The following is an 18,553-nucleotide window of genomic DNA, read 5'->3' as shown; positions in this document are numbered from 1 at the left end:
GATGCGGGACTCGATCCCGGGACTCCAGGATCATGACCTGAGCGAAGGCAGTCGCTTAACCAACTGAGCCACCCAGGCGCCCCAAGGGGGGCCTGCTTTTAGCGGACTCTGCAGAAATGCCCCCCAAATGTCTCTTCCACACAGGAAAGGGTCCTGGAGCTGCCGCTGCAGCGGAAGAGAAGGGCCCTTTTTGCTCGGTTGTTCTGGAAACGCCTTATCACTAAGCACCCTTTAGGCTCAGGGGGCTTCCTTCTGTGGCCACTGTCAGGTGGAAGGGCATCCAGGGAGAAAGTTGATCTTTGACTATGCCCTGAATTAGCCAAGCCCGAGGCCCTGCTGGCTCCACACCTCTTGTCACATAAAAAAAGAGAGTCCTTATTATTTAAACACACTGAGCTGAAGTTTTCTGTTAAATAAGCTGGAAGAATCTTACTTTTTTGGGGACAGAAAAAGATAAACACAAACATCAAATTCTCCATCTAAGAAAAGCACAGGGACCCATTTCTGTGTAACTTTTCCACAAGCACAAGGATTTCAGCATCACTACAGGTAACATCTTTCCTTCCAACTGGGAAGAGTCCCTAAGCAAACTTGAATCAGAAGTTAATGGCAGTGGTGTCTTGGGCGAGAGGCCTTTAGAAACCAAGCTTGGAAGAGATAAAAAAAAAAAAAAAAAAAAAAGTGGGGCAAGAGGACATGCTTCTCAGGCGCCAGGGGGGCTCAGTCATCAAGTGTCTGTCTTGGGCTCAGATCATGATCCGGGAATCCAGGGATCAAGTCCTGCGTCGGGCTCCCTGCTTGGCGGGAAGCCTGCTTCTCCCTCTCCCTCTGCCTCTCTGTCTCTCATGAATAAATAAATAAAATCTTCCTAGCAACGGAAAACGGCTGAGATGGTTTCATGAGATGCTGAGAATATATCCTTTGCCGCCGAATCGTCATCGATGGAACTGGGCCGAGATGCCGCTGCTCATCAGGAACAATAATTAACAGGCACCACAGTCTGGCCGAGCCTGCCACGCACCGTACACCCATCATCTCCTCCGGCCCTTGCAACAAGCACACGAAGGGGGTCCTGTGAGTTTCCTTCTTTTCACTGCTAAGAAAACTAAGTCTTGTTCAGTCGCTTGGCTAAAGACACGCAGCAGTGGGTCGAGTTGCCGGAACAGCATGCTGCCAGGGAAATTGAGAACTACCCACAGAGTCGGCGATGCTGAGAGCATTAGCCAATTCTCAAGGCCATTCCGACATCAAATATTCAAGCCTACGCCTCCGGGGTCCCCCAAGAAGCAGGATTCAATAATTCGGATTCATAACACTAGCAGAATACGAACATTTTGATGGAAGACCGTATACACAGGTAAGAATGTCTCTGTACCATGCATATTACCAGCATCAGAAGAAAGCTAGAGGTACATATGTCATAGAAATTTCTGGGCCAGGCTTGGCAGCATTGCTGGGAAGGAAGAAATGGTGACAAAGTGATTTTACAGAATTGTTTGTTACGTGTTTAAGATGGGAACTGATATCGGTAATCCTTTTTAGCATCCTGTCTTCTTAGTGAACTTAATTCATATTTACGCGCTCTCTGATTTTTTTCCTCTGGTTTTTAAGAGTGTCTGTTACAAATTCCCTCCCCATTAGGTTTGCACTACCTTGCCTTTGCTGTTGGGGACCCACTATTGTACACAAAAGAAAAGAAAGATAAGCAGAAGCCACATGTTTAGAAATGGGATTGAGTGATACGTCCGCAGGAACCATGGATTAAACCAGCAGGAGACCTGGCGGAGTTATTTTGATAAGGAAGCCTGTTGCAGGTGAACTGAAGGTCAACAAACCAAAGGAATTGTCTGAAACAGCTGAGAACTTCACTTGCCAAGAGAATTACACAAAATCCTAGACACATTGCATCATTGTGTAGGTCTCAATGCAGACAGGGCTTGGGGGGGGTGACCTGCTCTTATCTGGGGACATCACACTCCTGATGGGGAGATGAGGCTGTGAGCACTTCCTTTGGCCTTTATCTCTGAAAACGAAAAGATAGATCCTTTTAAATGTCATGGATAGGGGACCTGTGATGTGATTCAGTATAATGTTATTTCAAAATAAATCACATGGCCTGAACATGAACTTTACATTTGCTAATTTCTAGCTCACTTTGTCAAAGGGGCAAAATGGAGCAAATATAACCGGGAAAGTGTACTTGCCTATTTTTCCTCACATCACATTTTCCAGTGATTCAGTTCAATTCCCATGATATTGTGTCTTTGAGATTGTCCCCCGTGAAGCACAGAATAAACACAGCTCCAAAGCCGAGCCAAGAATGCCAATAGAGAAACCTGCCTTCCTGGTCTTAAAGGCAGAGGAATCCAAATAGCGGAACATTACCCTTTAATTAGATTCAGACTTATTTATTTATCAGATGAGCTGCTGTGAATTTCAATTTCTATGTTCTAAAGCTTAAATAATGGGAAGAATTTTATTAACATGACAGGTAACATTTTTGTAATCCTTCATCGTTTCCAAAGGTCATTTTAACATTTGTGATTTGACCCTCAAGCTAACACCATTAGGTAGCTAGCATAATTATTATGATCTTCATGTTACAGAGGAGGAACCCGAGGGTCAGAAACAGAGTAATTTTTCAAATTCAAATTTTTCAAATTATTTTTCAAATAAATGGCATTGCCAAGAATAGAATCCACATCTCTATTTGGTGCACTTTCTCCTTTAAAGGGCAAAAGATGGAAAAGTGTTATCACAAATTCTAAAGCCAAAGATGAACTGATGCTTATAAATATATTCAGGATACTTGGGTGTGGGATGCTTTCAGTGTTGCTTAAAACGAAGAGGGACACCTGGGTGGCTCAGTCAGTTAAGCATCTGCCTTTGGTTCAGGTCATGATCCCGGAATCCTGGGATGGAGTCCCACGTCGGGCTCCCAACTCAGCGGGGAGCCTGCTTCTCCCTCTCTCTCTGCTGCTCCCCCTGCTTTTTCTCTCTCTCTCAATCTCTCTCTCTCTGACAAATAAATAAAATATTTTTAAAAAGCAAGGAAAATGAAGGATGGAGAAGTTGGTGTTAATATTGATAGAGAAAAATGCTTCTGCCTCTCTTTTGCATGCCCCATCTCAGGTAAGGACTCAGAGCTTCACACTGGGTAGAAATAAAATGGGTAAGAGGAAATCTAAATGAAGCTAGGAGATAAAAAAGAGAAAGTGGCAAGTCATGGGGTCAGAGACTGGTAGGGCAGGTCCCAAAGATCCGTGAGCCTGTTGGCGTGGTCTAAGGAACTGGGGATACAAGGCCATGTGCAATATGTGGACAGTTCGGGGATACAGAGTTTCGACCACCCCCCAACACACACACACACACACACACACAAACGAAAGTCGAAGGAACTCTCAAACACTGGTTGGTGACTCTAAAGTGCATCCTATCAAGATGACAAAGTTAATTATGTATGATAGTTTATGTACTCACTACAATAGGAATCCCCTGAAGATAGGGATTATGCTGTCTTCCCAGCAGCAACAACAGTGACTTACACATCACAGGCTCTTAGTAAATGTTTGTGACCACACTTGGGTATAGCAAACAAAGTGGCCGCCATTAGTTGCCCAGAGGGGTTCACGCAGAAAAAACAGGGAGACCGTGTGACTTTTTGGATGTAGTCCCTAGGCTGCTAGATAAGTCTTTGTATCTGGATTGCAATAAGATGTTGGGACAACGGCCTCATATCTCTGTAGACAAGACTAAGAAGGATGGCTGGGAAGATGGCCCAGTTATGTGGATTAGTAACTGCTTGAATATGCACTCAGAGGGTGAAAAATCGATGAATGTAAACATGATATGATGTCTCCAGAGGCCTGTGTTCAGCCCTACTTGTTTTTGTAACATTTTATCCTGCACACTGATGAGAACATCGTAGGTGATTCCTGCTCTAGATAGCACAGTAAATCCTGTTTCAAGTTTAATAGCATTTTTAATGTGACTATGTCACCTTGCTTAATTTAACTCCAGAACACTTTTTAAAACATCTTCGTTTTCCATATAACATTGTTAATCACTGAATGGTCATGTCATGATTAAATTCAACACCTTTTTTTTCCCCATTTTTTTTTTTTAAGTAGGCTCCACACTCAGCGCAGACCCCAATGTGGGGCTCAAACTCCCAACTGTGAGATCAAGACCTGAGCCGAGATCAAGAGTCAGACTCTCAACCAATTGAGCCACCCAGGCGCCCCTCCATTTTTTAATTGGGTTAAATATACATGACACGTAATTTACCATTTTAACTATTGGTAAATGTACAGCTCTATAGCGTTAAATACATTCACACTGTTGTGCATCCATCACCAACATCTATCTCCAGAACTTTTTTCATTTTCCCAGCCTTGAAAGTCCATACCCATTAAACACGAACTTCTCATTCCCTCCCTCTCCTCAACCCCTAGCAATTGCCACAGTGCACTAAACTTAAACAGTGAATGTACCACTCCTGAATGATAAGTAACGTGCAGAAAGAGACAGTTTAAAAATCATGGGGACAAACATCTCTATGGAACAGAATTAGAAGAATAATGCAGGAGAGAGCATGCAGCCCATTGGTCAGAAGGGCTGTGAGCCTACAAACAGGCCATATAGATGGAAAATGGGGTGCCTATGGAGTAATAAAGAAGAAAAGTCCTCCACTGGAAACAGAAACCAGAACCAGGCTTAGGATTGGAACCCACAGCCTAGGATGGCAAACTGGAGGGCAGCATGACACATCAGAACCCCAAACAAACCTACTGGTATGTGTTAAGCACAATACCATGGACATGCCCCTCCAAAGCTTCAGAAGACCTGGTTTTTACCAGGGACACATGAGTGACAGATAAAAGCAACCACAAAATCTTGGGAAAGAAAGTAAATGTGAAAGAAGAGAGAGAAAAGAAAGAAAAAATATCTCCTACTCAAAATGAGCCTCTAAACCAAATTTCCAAAATAAGTAAAGAAAAGTACTGCTAAAAATAAAGACCAACCACAACAAAATAAAACATGAATTCACCTCATACAACATGAATTTTTAAGTGGTGTAATAAAGAATTTGTTGTGGGTATGCACGTGATGCTCCAAGAGTTAAGTTAAGGAAGCATAAACATCAAATGAACACAAATCATGAAATAAAGACAGAGGGCTTCCACTGCCTACCATAGCTGAGGATGATCCCATTACCATAACTGAGGATGATCCCATTACATAGCTGAGAACAATCCCATTACCATAGCTGAGGATGATCTCATTAGCATAGCTGAGGACGATCCCATTAGCATAGCTGAGGATGATCCCATGGGACCAATCTTCCGCACAGATCACAATTGTCAACCGGGAGACGGAGATTGAACAGAAACATCAGGTTCTGGTAGGGAGCCGATGCTCACGTGGAAAAGCCGCAGAGTGTCCCTGTTTTTACCACTTGTAGTTTGTGGGGAAGTGCAGTTGGGATGGTGTGGGACACTGGAGGGGTACTGGTCCAGTGAACCAGAGGACAGAATGTGGACACTGTGGCTGATGGAGTCAGGAGATGGGCAGAGGACTCCTGGAAGGAAAACAGTTGGAAAGGGGAATCTCTAATTTCTCCCTGCACACAACTCGGGTTTACCCCTACAGACACAGGCATGGAACAGATTAAAGACAGCCCAGCTACACACAGAATTACTGGACTGATGTCGGGCTACCATACAAGAAAGAGTGCAGTCGAATTGACTGCCTGCTACAACAATAGCAAGAACACTTATCAGAGAAAATCTGTATTTCTGAGTTCCCACAACTTAAATTCAGAATATCTAGGATAAAAACCAAAATTGCCCAACAAAGAATTGGGACTATAGGATGCACTTTTTAAAAAGAAGAAAAGAGGGATGCCTGGGTGTCTCAGTTTGTTAAGCATCTGCCTGCTGCTTAGGTCATGATCCAGAGGTCCTGGAATCAACTCCCGCATCCGGCTTCTTGCTCAGCGGGGAGCCGCTTCTCCCTCTGCCTGCCCCTCCCCCTGCTCAGGCTCTGTCTCTCTCTCTCTCTGACAAATAAATAAATAAAATCTTTAAAAAAAAAAAAGACAATCAGTAGATACCAGATGAGTGAGATCCAACCAGACTGGCCTTTCCACAGATTACAATTGCGTACGAGAGATATGATACAAGGATCTACCTGAGCATTGCACAAGACCATCAACCGTCTTACCTTGTGTGATGTTTGTAGAATACCATATCTAGTGGCAAAACACATTATCCATGTGCACATGGTATATTCAACAGAGCCAAATATTGCTGGGCCATAAGATAAGCTTAAATTTATAGATTGAAATCTTGCTGGATATATTTTCTTACTATCACAGAATTCAAAACCAATAGCTGTAAGATATAGAAAATCCCAATTACTTGGAAGTTAAGCAACATACTTCTAAATAACCCATGAGTCAAAATAGAAGCCAGAAAAGGAATTAGAAAGTATTTTGGATTAAATAATGAAAAAAACCACACGAAGTTTGTGTGATACATCTAAAACACAGTCTAGAGAAAAATTTTGCTTATATTGGAAGACCTAAAATCAATGATCTAAATTTCCATCTTAAGAAATTAGAGAAAGAAGAGAAATTAAAGCCAAAATAAGTAGAGATGAGGGAGTAATAAAAATAAAAGCATGAATCAATTAATAATAGAAACAAGAGCAGATATCAATGAAACATACTGTTACAGAAAAAAAATCATTCCTTTGGAAATTTAAGAAGTCCTAAATAAACGGAGAGACCATATTCATGATTTGTAAGACTCAGTATGGTCAGGATGTCAATTCTTCCCAAATTGACCCATAGATTTAAGGCAATCTCAATCAAAATTCTAGGAAGTTTTTCTGAAGAAATTGACAAGTTGATTTTAAAATTTGTATAAGAATTCAAAGCACCTAGAATAGGCAAAACAATTTTTCATATTTTTCCCATTTTATTTTCCCTCTTTTAACAAACATTATTTTTTAGAGTAGTTTTAGATTCACAGTAAATCTGAACAGAAAGTACAGAGAGTTTTTACACAATTTGATTCTCCCCCCAACACAATTCCCCCACTAACAATGTCCCCTACCAGAGTGGTACATTTGTTACAATTGACGATCTTACACTGACACATCGTTATCACCCAAAATCCATAGTTTACATTAGGGTTCACTCCTCGTGTGGTACCCTCTATGAGTTTGGACAAGTGTATGATGGACAAGTGTCCATCATTATAGTAACGCACAGAGTAGTTTCAAGCCCTAAAAATCTTCTGTGTTTCTCCTATTCATCCCTCCCCCACAACCCTTGGTAACCCCAATCCTTTTACTTTCTCCATAGTTTTGCCTTTTCCAGAATATCATATAGTTGGAATCATACACAGTATGTAGCCTTTCCTGATTGGCTTCTTTTATTTAGTAACATGCATTTAAGATTCCAACCTGTCTTTCCATAAATTTGATCACTCATTTATTTTTCACACTAATACTCCATTTATTATCCATCCATTGTCTGGATGTACCACAGTTTTATTATTCATTCACCTACTGAAAGATAATTTTGGTTGCTTCCAAGTTTTGGCAGTTATGAGTAAAACTGCGACAAACATTTGTGTTCAGATTTTTGGGTAGAACATATGTTTTAGCTTTTTTGGGTAAATACAGAAAAGCGTGACTGCCGGATCATATGGTTTGAATATGTATAGTTTTATTAAAAACTGCCAGACTGTGTTCCAAAGTGGCTGCACCATTTTGCATTCCCACCAGCAGTGAGTGAGAGTTCCTGTTGCTCCAGATCCCTGTCAGCATTTGGTGTCATCCATGTTCCAGATTTTGGCCATTGTAACAGATGTGTCCTAGGATTTCATTGTTGTTTAAATCTGTAATTCCCCTAATAACATATGATATGACTCATCTTTTCATATGCCTATTAACTTTTAAAAAGAAGAAAAACAAATGGAGAATTTGTACTATTTAATTTCAAGACTTAGTACAGAATTCAAGGCAGCATGGAATCGAGGTATTGACATACATACATCTAGATCAGAGGGACAAAATAGAGAGTGTCTGGAAATCCAGTCTCACATATATGGCCAACTGATTTGTGACCAAAAAGAATATTCTTAAAAAAAAAAAAGATTTTATTTATTCATTTGAGAGAGAGACAGAGAGCACAAGCAGGGGAAGGGGCAGAGAGAGAGGGAGAAGCAGACTCCCCACTGAGCAAGGAGTCTGTCGCGGGACTCGATCCCAGGACCCTGAGATCATGACCTGAGCCGAAGGCAGCTGCTTCACAAACTGAGCCACCCAGGCATCCCCAAAAAGAATATTCTTTACCTCTAATGATGCTGGTACAATTAGATATCTGTATGAAAGCAAATGAACCTTGATCTTTACCTTAGACCACATTAAAAATAAATGTAAAATTGGGTGCCTGGGTGGCTCAGTCGTTAAGCGTCTGCCTTTGGCTCCAGGTCATGATCCCAGAGTTCTGGGATCGAGCCCACATCAGGCTCTCTGCTTAGCGGGAAGCCTGCTTTTCCCTCTCCCACTCCCCTGCTTGTGTTCCCTCTCTCGCTGTGTCTCTGTCAAATAAATAAATAAAATCTTAAAAAAAATAAAAAATAAAAAAATAAATGTAAAATTTATCATAGACCTAAATGCAACAAAAAAATGATAAAGCTTTCAGAAGAATACATAGGAGAAAAATCATTGTGACTTTGTATTATTAGGCAGTGTTCATTTAAAGAGAACACAAAAGTCAGGCTATGGAAAAAATATTAATAAAATAAACTTCATCAAAGTTACATAATTTGCTTTTTTTTAAAAAAGATTTTATTTTTTTGAGTAATCTCTACACCCAATGTGGAGCTTGAACTTAACAACCCTGAAATCAAGAGTCACATGCTCCACCGACTGAGCCAGCAAGGCGCCCTCTAATTTGCTTTTTATTTTTAAATTTTTTTAAAGACTTATTTATTTATTTTAGAGAGACAGAGAGAGAGAGAGAGCATGAGCAGGGAGAGGGGCAGATGGAGAGGGAGAGAGAGAATCCTTCAGCAGACTCCACACCCAGCACAGAGCTCAGTGTGGGGCTTGATCTCACAACCTGAGATTGTGATCTGAGCCTAAATCAAGAGTTGGATGCCTAACCAACTGAGCCACCCAGGCACCCCCATAACTTGCTTTTAAAAGACAGTTAAGAAAATGAAAAGACAAGCTACAGAGTGGGAGAAAGCATTTGAAAAAGCATATATCTGACAAGGGATTTTTATCCAGAATATATATAACCAATAAATATATTAAGACATGTAAAACATCATTAAGTGTCAGGAAATACATAAATTAAAACTGCAAGGAAACACACATGCACTGGAGTGGCTAAAATTTGGAAGGCCGACAATATCAAATGTTGACAAGGATGTGGAGCAAATAGAAATCTCATACATCATGTTTAGAGTGTAAAATGAGGCAGCGACTTTGGGAAGCAGTTTAGCAGGGCTTTGTAAAGCTAAATATACACTTACCACTTGATCCAACAAAGCCACTCCCAGGTATTTACCCAAGAGAAATGAAAACATGTCCACACAAGGACATAAGTGAATGTTCATACCAGTATTGTTTATAATAGCCCCAAACCGGGATCATCCCAAGAGTCTATTCAATAAATGAATGAATGAATGAACAAGTTATATCCGTACTGTAGAATATCACTCAGCATTAAAAAGGAACAAATCACTGATACATGCAACAACATGGACGCATCATAAAAATGTTATGCTGAGTGAAGGAAGTTAAAAGCAGAGGACTAGGTAATGCACGATTTCTTCTCTCTGAAGTTCTAGAAAAGGCAAATGTTACTAACAGAAAGCAGAGTAATTGTTGCCTGAGGCTGAGTCCGGGATGGATTGGTTACAAAGGGACATCGGGGAATTTGGGGTGGGGTGGGTTATTAGAAAGGCTTCATGTCTTGCATGTGGTGGTGGTTACAAGACTTTACAGTTGCCAAAACCTTCCAATTTAAAATGAGTGATGTAAACTATACCTCACTAAACTGGGGAAAAAATAGAGTGAGAAAAAGAACAGTGGATATAAAATTGTTTCAACTGTTAAGAAATGAAAAATATAGACTTTTAAATAAAAATATTAAATACAAAATTAGAACAAATTGTAAAATGGATGCTATAAGAAAATTAGTCAGTTGGACAATAGTAATGAAGAATTTACCCAGAACTCAAACTAGTGAAATAAAGGGTTTTTTGTTTGTTTTAAGGAAAGAACAGTTAAGAGACATAAAGGACAGATTCAGAGACTACCCTATGTATTTTAGAAATTTCATAAAAAGAGCAGAAAAGGAATAACAGGAAATAAATATTTCATAAGATAATCACTGAGAAATTTCTAGATTTGTAGAAAGACAGGATCTTTCGAGCAGTTCACTCTGAGCTCTAACCAGGGCAAATAAAAATAAAACCTCACCCACACACATGGCTGTGAAATGGCAGAACACCAAAAATAAAGAGAACATCTTTGAGCTAACACATTAAAAAAAAAAAATAGATTACCACAAAGCTCTAACACTCCGCCATCAGACTTCTAATCAGCAGTAATGAAGTATCATTTTCAAAGGGGCCAAGGCAGAATAATTACCAACTTCAAACTTTGAACACGGTCATTCCTCAAATGAGAGTGCAAAACCAGGACCTTTTCTGCTTTTCAAAGACTAAGAGTTTACCAACTAAGGTCTGAAGGAGTAAATTAAGAATGTTCTTCTACATAAAAAAAAAAAAAAAAGACTGTTCTCTTTGGCAAGAAAAGGAACCCTAGAGAAGACGGGATAGGGAAACGCTGGTGAGTCCAGAAACAGGTCATTTGATGGAAGTAGCTATTGACTGGGAAAAATGACTGTTCTGTGTTTTAAAATAAAAGTTTCCATAACAAATGGGTGTAGGAGCCTCTTTCCATTCCGGAGGAGAAGAATGCCACCAAATAGAACAGTGTCAGACTCTAGAAAAAAATTTAGATTGATGCACGTCACAAAATGCCAGGAGCACCACAGACACACAAAAACCCCTTATGTGACAAATTGAGTCTGACTAAGCTTATGGAATTTTGGTGGTTCTCTGGCTATACCACCATCGTGGGGAGGGGTCTCTGTATAATCCACATGTGGGGCTTCGCTCCACCCTCCCCCGGCAAGTGTCGTTATTAATGTGATATTTTTCTTTGGAGCTTACAATGTCCCCTAAGCTCAGTGAAGCCTTTGGACATTGGATACAGAATTGAATGGTGGAATTCATGTTTAGTACATCTGCAGTGTTGATTTAAGTATTGATGCTATACGAGAGGAAAGGGTGTGACTGCCTTTTACCTGCATAATCTTCAGTCTCCTGCCTCTGTGGCAGAATCACTTGTTAAAACTTATTTTTGCTACCTTTGTTATTATTGTGTCTCATGAATTTCCCTGTTTCTTAATTTTTTACTGAATATCACACATACAGAAGAGGGGGAAGAACACAAAAATTTCAGCTCAACCCATTACCACTTACTGAGCAAAATCATGTAACCACCTCCCGCTTCTAGAAATAGAACATCAGCCGCACCCAAGAAACCGCTGAGTGGCTCCTCCTTCCTCCCAAAGGGCTGCAAGCCCTTAGTTCTATCACAATCATTTATTTTCTCCTGTTCTTGTACTTTTACGTATATGCAATCCTATACTACGTGTTCTTCTGTGTCTGGCTTTTTTCCACTTACTCATGTGTTTGTGAGATTCATCCCTGTTTGCGGTGTGTTTATTTGTATTGCCAAATAGTATTATGTTGTATGGATATTCCATAAAATATCCAGTCTTCCATTGGTGAATTGTACACATCTTTGGTGAACATGTGAATGCATTTCTACAGGGTTGTAACTCAGGTCGATTTTCTGGGGCATCAGGTACACATAGGCTCAGCTTCAGTTGACAATGTTGGTTTTTCAAATGTGGTTTTGCCAATATTTGCACCCATCGACAATGTCTGAGGGTTCCAGGTACTCTACCTTCTCGGTGAGATTGGTTGTGCCAGGATTTTATTTTATTTTATTTTTTTGAAGATTTTATTTATTTATTTGACAGAGAGAGACACAGCGAGAGAGGGAACACAAGCAGGGGGAGTGGGAGAGAGAGAAGCAGGCTTCCCGCCGAGCAGGGAGCCCGATGTGGGGCTCGATCCCAGGACCCTGGGACCATGATCTGAGCCGAAGGCAGACGCTTAACGACTGAGCCACCCAGGTGCCCCTGTGCCAGGATTTTAAATGGGACCATTTTAGTGGGTGTATAGTGGCAATTTTAATTTACATTTCTTTCATTACTAATAAGGTTGAATCCTTTTTCATGTATTTATTGTCATTTGAGCATCTCTTCTTTGAATGTCACTTCAAGTTTCTTACCCACTTTTCTTTTACCTTGTTCATTGTCTTACTGGTTTGAAAGAGCTCTTTATAACATCCTGGACACAAGCCCTCTGTCAGTTACATGTGTTGTAAATATCTTCTCCCATGGTGTTGTTTTAATATATTTTCCAACCACTTTTGATCATTTTTCAAAACTTTTCCATTCAAAATAATTTCAGACTTATGTAAAAATTGCCATTCTACAAAGAACTCTCATATACCCTTTACCTAGATTGGACAAATGTTAATATTTTAACATATTTTTCTCTATCATTTCTGTCTCTTTTCTGAACCATTTGAAAATAAGCATTTAGTTTATCCCTATACTTTAGTGTGTATTTCCTAAAACACAAAGACATTCTCTTACATAACTATAGTACCATGATAAACATTAGGAAATTTACACAAATTCTGTGGAGCTTATTCAAGCCTCACCAATTGTAAGAATGTTGTTTATAGCAAGAGAAAACAATGTTTTTGGTACTGGTTCTAATCCAGGATCTTCATGCCTTATATTTTAGTTACCATGTCTTTTTACAGTCCCTTAATCTGTACTCCTCATGCTTTGTATTTTATGGTATTAACATTTTTAGTATTTTACTTTAATTTCAATATAGTTAACATACAGTGTAATATTAGTCTCATTCAACACTTCCATATATCACCCTGTGCTCATCATGACAAGTGCCTTCCTTAATCCCCATCTCATGTATCCCCTATTCCTCCCCACCCACCTCCCCTCTGGTGATCATCAGGGTATATTCTATAGTAGTAATCATACTATTGGGTATTTAGCCCTAAAATACAAAAACACTATTCAAAAAGATACATGCACCCTTATGTTTACAATAGCTGATTTATGGGCAGCCCAAGTGGCCATTGATAGATGCATGGATAAAGAAGATGTATACAATGGGATATTACACAGCCATAAAAAAGAGTGAAATCTTGCCCTTTGCAACAACATGGATGGATCTAGAGAGCATTATGCTAAGTGAAATAAGTCAGTCAGAGAAAGACAGTTATCATATGATTTCACTCATATGTGGAATTTGAGAAACAAAATAAACAAGCAAAGAAAAAAGAGAGAGATAAACCAAGAAACAAACTCATGATATCAACATTTTAAAAGATATTAAAACTGCTATTTTATAGAATATCCCTTGAGTGGATTTATCTGATGTTTCCTTATGATTTGACCCGAAATCACCCATTTTTTGGCAGTAATTACACAAAAGTGATGATATCCTTTTCATATATTGCACTATATTGCATATACTTATTATATTTATGTATTATATTGCATATTATCAGGAAGACATGACAACAGATTGTCCCAATACTGGTGAAGTTGACTTTGATCACACTGACTAAGGAACATACTGACAATTTTCTCTACTGTAAAGTTGTGAGATCTTCCCCTTTGCAATTGATAACTATTCTGTGGAAAGACACTTTGAGACTATGTAAATGTTGTGTTTCTCAAAAAACTTCTACCCACTAGTTTTAGCCACTCCTGATTCTTGCCTAAATCAATTATTACTACAATTCTAATTCCATCATTCCTTCTACTTTCATTAATTGTTATTCTATTGTAAGAAATACTTTTCCATTCTTCCCTTCATTCATCCATTCATTCATTCATTCACTCGTTTTTATTGGTATTAATTTATGGATTTTTATTTCCTTCAGTAGGTTATAATCCATTACTAACATTGACTCTAAGTTTTAAACTGTTCCCACTTTTCCAGTAGAGTCTCTTAAAGCTGGCTGTGTACCCTTTTGAAATTCTCCATCATTTTTTGAGCAATTCCTTACTTTCCTGAATAATAAGATATTCTGTATTTGCCTTCCATTTTCCCAATTTCAGATCTGGAATGAACTTATTTATCCAAGGAAACTTTTTTTTTCTTTTTTGTTTTTAAAGATTTATTTATTTGAGAAAGAGAAAGCAGGGGGAGGGGCATTAGGAGAGGGGAAGAGAGAGAATCTCAAGCAGACTCCCCACTGAGCACGGAGCCCGACATGGGGCTCAATCTCATGACTCTGAGATCGTGACCTGAACCAAAATCAAGAGTTCGATGCTTTATTGACTGAGCCACTGAGGCACCCCGAGACTTTTTTCTTTATAATGATAAATATATTTAGAAATCAAGATCTTTGTACTAAGTGTGATTATTGTTGCTGGACTATCATTGCTTTTCACTCTTAGTGGACAGAGTTAGGGAAGATAGATGGTAGATCGAAAGATAGATGATAGATAGATGATAGATTAGATAGATAGATGACAGATTGATAGATCAATAGATATATAGATAGATAGATGACAGTAGATCAATAGATCAGTAGATCAATAGATGGATAGATGATAGAGACAGACAGATAATATAGACCATGAATTCTTACTGATTCTTCCAATTCTATGATACTATAATACTCAATTACACTCCAGTAAATTCCAACTCTCCCTACATTCACACTTGTAATTGCTTTCTTGAACAGTAAGAAACCTAGTTCCCACTCTCTACTACATATTTACTTACTGCTTGATCTCAGAATATTCCAGAATATAAAAAAAAATCCTTTTAGTTAGTTGTTAAACTAAGCCACACCAAACTTCCCATCAAAGTTCAATCAGTCAACATACTTTATTTAAAAATTACTTGGTTTATTTTTCTCAGTGTGGTTCTGTTATTACTTTGAAATACCGATAAGTTGATTTGTTTCACTTTGTATACCTTTTAGGGCTTTCTAACATCTTTGTTGATCTTTAAATTTATTATATGTGTGAAACATTAACACAGTTGCAAAAGTCCAAAATACAGAAAAAGCAACACTCACTATCCCATTCCTTCTGTGCTGTGCCCACCACCTGGTCCTTTTCCATCTGCTCCGCCCCCATCTCCCATCATTATCCTGTCTCTTAACTTTCTAGTTTCTCCCTTCCATAGTTCTTCATGCACAAATAAGTACATTTATGTGTATCTCTTTTTCTCCTTCCTTTTTACACAACAGGAAACATACTGTAGCTACTCTTTATCCATTTACTTTTTTATTTTAACAAACAGTCTTGGAAATCACTTCATTTCAGTTCACAGCGCTCTTCTTCATTCTCTTATATCTTTACAGCTGCCTAGTACCCCACTGTGACTACAGACTGAAGACTCTCCTATGTATGTGTATCTATGTTGTCTCAAATAAGTTGCAGTTACAAACAATGGTTCATGAGTCACCTTTTGCATGTGTACTTTCTGCATCCTTGGGGTTGTATCTTGCAGGTAAATTCTTACAGGTGAGATTGCTGGGTCATTAAGGAAATGCACACATCATTTTTTTAGATATGGCCAAATCTCAAACAATTTTGGCAAACTATCCTAAAAAATTATCAATTCCATCTAGGTCTTCATTTTCTTTCCATAGAGGTTTATAAAATCATATTTTGTATTTTTAAAAATTTCGTCTGTTTCCATGTTGTTCTCCCTCTTGTCATATCATATTTTGAATGCCATTTTGTATTTTTTCCTTCCTCTCCTTTTTTCGATTAGGCTGGCTAATGCCTTGTTTGTTTTGTTCATTTCTTTAAAAAGATTTTGATGTAGCGATGAATTTACTGGTTTTCTACTCTCTGTCTCATTAATTTACACATTTATCTTTATTTTACCCCTCTTTGTCCTCTCATTTAGTTGACTTTATTGTTCTTCTTCTAACTTTAGGAGTTGAAAATGTAATAAACTCATTTTCATTCTTTCTTTTGCATTGTTGTGTTTAAGGCAATGATTTCTTTGGTAACCGACTTGCACGTATCTTCTAGATTCTCATGTGGAGTGTTTTCATTGTCATTGCATTTTAGAAGTTGTGTGCTTTCTGCTTGTATTTCCCCTTTCACCCAATAGTTGTCTAAAGGGATTTTTTGTTTTTGTAATTTCCAGGTAGATGAGGGAAGAGCCTTTTGTTTATTTTGTGATAAATTTCTAATTTTATTACCTTGCCATCAGAGACTGTTGTAATATTTCTACCTTATGGACCTTTATGGTGTTTTCTTTATAACCTAATATATGATTATTTTGGTCAGTGTTGCATGTGTGCTTAAGAAAAGGTTTATTCTCTATTGTAAGGATGTAAAAGATGACATGTAAATAAGATCCACCTATTGATTGTGTCATTTAGATCTTTTATATCCTTACTTATTTTTTGTCCACTTGGTCTGCCTTTTATTAAAATTGAGTGTTGGGTTCTCCCACATTAGAATGTTCCTGCCTCCTTGGACCTCCTATAGTTTCCACTTTATAAAAATGTCTCCTATGTTACTTGGCCTGTAGATGTTCCTAACTGTTACATCTTCCTTTGTGAATAGTGGTGTCCTTAGTCAAGTGCCCTGACACCAACAAGTGTCCTTATTAGTCAAGTTTAATGCTTCTTGGCTTGAATTACATTTTGCTGACCTCATGATTGCAACCTCCACACTCTTGTTTCCATTTTCCTGGTAGAAAAAGAAAATCCCTTTATTTTTAGTCTTTCTGAGTCACTCACTTTTTTGGTGGTAAGGGAGGGGTTCTTGTGTACCAGACTTGTATCTTGTTTCATAAGCCAAGTTTAAAATATTTTTTAATGAGGGGCGCCTGGGTGGCTCGGTCGTTAAGCGTCTGCCTTTGGCTCAGGTCATGATCCCAGGGTCCTGGGATCGAGTCCCACATCGGGCTCCCTGCTCAGCGGGAAGCCTGCTTCTCCCTCTTCTCCCTCCCCCTGCTTGTGTTCCTGTTCTCGCTGTCTCTCTCTGTCATATAAATAAATAAATAAAATCTTTAAAAAAAATATTTTTTAATGAGTCAATTAAGCCCATTCACAATTATTAATAGGACAATTATGCTTGGTCTCAACTCTGTCATATTATTTTGGTTGTAATTACATTGTGTAATACCTTTGTTATTTCTTTGCATGATATTTTGTCTGTATACTTTTATTTTTATATATTTTTACTATTTAAGAACATTTGTATTGTGCGTAAACTTTTATTAACTGGTTAATTTCATTTTTAATCCCCTCATTTGACTCCCATCTGTTTAACTAACAATCAATGAGACTATTGTACTTTCCTCTTTCCTTCCCCCTTCTCAGCCCCTTTGATTAAGGCTTAGATCTACAATTAAAATGTATTAAATGCTCACTACCTTACAGCTTGCAAAGTCTGCTTTGGTTATCTTTTGGTAAGAGGAAGCTTATCTTCTAGAAGATCAGCCAAGAAGGCTTCATGGGAATAGCATTTCCTGATTTCTACATGCTTCAATCTTTTTCTACAATTCTGCTATTTGAGGAATAGCTTGGTTGAATACAAAATATTTGGTCTGCATATTCCTTCCTTGACTTCTTAAAAATGCAGCTCCATTATTGCTTGATTTGGATTTTTCCTTTAAGCTACATGATTATATTGTAATTGTAATTATATTGTCCTTGAAGTTATTTGATCTTTTGGCCTGGAGGCCTTGGGCTTTCTTCTTTATATTTTAAGTCAATAATTTCATTAGAATATGTGTCAGAGCTGATGGTTTTGGATCAATTTTCACAAGTACCTGCTGGGTCTTTTTAGTACAAAGATTTAGGTTTTCCTTCATTTCTTGAAAGTTTTATTAAGTTATGGTTTTAAATAGTAATTCTTTTCCACTGTTTTCTTTTTCCTCTTCAGGGACTTAAATTGCATATAGAAGCTGCATCTTCTTTGTATCTTCCATTTCAATAACTTTCTGACTCATTCTCTACCTTCTTTGTCTTGTTTTGATTGTCTTTACTATTGTCCTGTTTCTTCTTTGTCCTTATTTAATTTTTACATGAATCCCTCTTCCTTGGGAACTTTTTAGTCTATATTACTGATGTGATTTGATCTTTTTTTTTTTCTATTCTCTTCCTGAAATTCTCATTTTATTTCTTTCAAGGTTCTGCCCAAGGTTAATTTTAGCTATTCTGACTGGTGTGAGGTGATATCTCATTGAGGTTTTGATTTGGATTTCCCTGATGCTGAGCGATGTTGAGCACTTTTTCATGTGTCTGTTGGCCATTTGGATGTCTTCTTTGGAAAAATGTCTGTTCATGTCTTCTG

At 38.3% G+C, this 18,553-nt stretch overlaps 1 long non-coding RNA gene across 2 annotated transcripts in view; it reads left to right on the top strand.

Annotated features, from left to right (window-relative positions):
- Window positions 1-18,553, top strand: part of LOC145716621 (uncharacterized) — a 58,281-nt gene that overhangs the window by 33,013 nt on the left and 6,715 nt on the right. Inside the window, exon 3 of one of the 2 annotated variants that reach the window (XR_014139433.1) lies at window positions 1,642-2,522. The exons of the other annotated variant lie outside the window; for it this stretch is intronic. This is a non-coding gene — a long non-coding RNA (uncharacterized LOC145716621). Of the gene's footprint in view, window positions 1-1,641; window positions 2,523-18,553 lie in introns of those variants that run through there. 2 annotated transcript variants of the gene reach the window in all.

This window comes from Leptonychotes weddellii, chromosome 12 (assembly GCF_054177405.1).
Source record: "Leptonychotes weddellii isolate Sample4059 chromosome 12, ASM5417740v2, whole genome shotgun sequence".
Lineage (NCBI taxonomy): Eukaryota > Metazoa > Chordata > Mammalia > Carnivora > Phocidae > Leptonychotes > Leptonychotes weddellii.
This window is presented reverse-complemented; position numbering and strand designations above follow the sequence as displayed.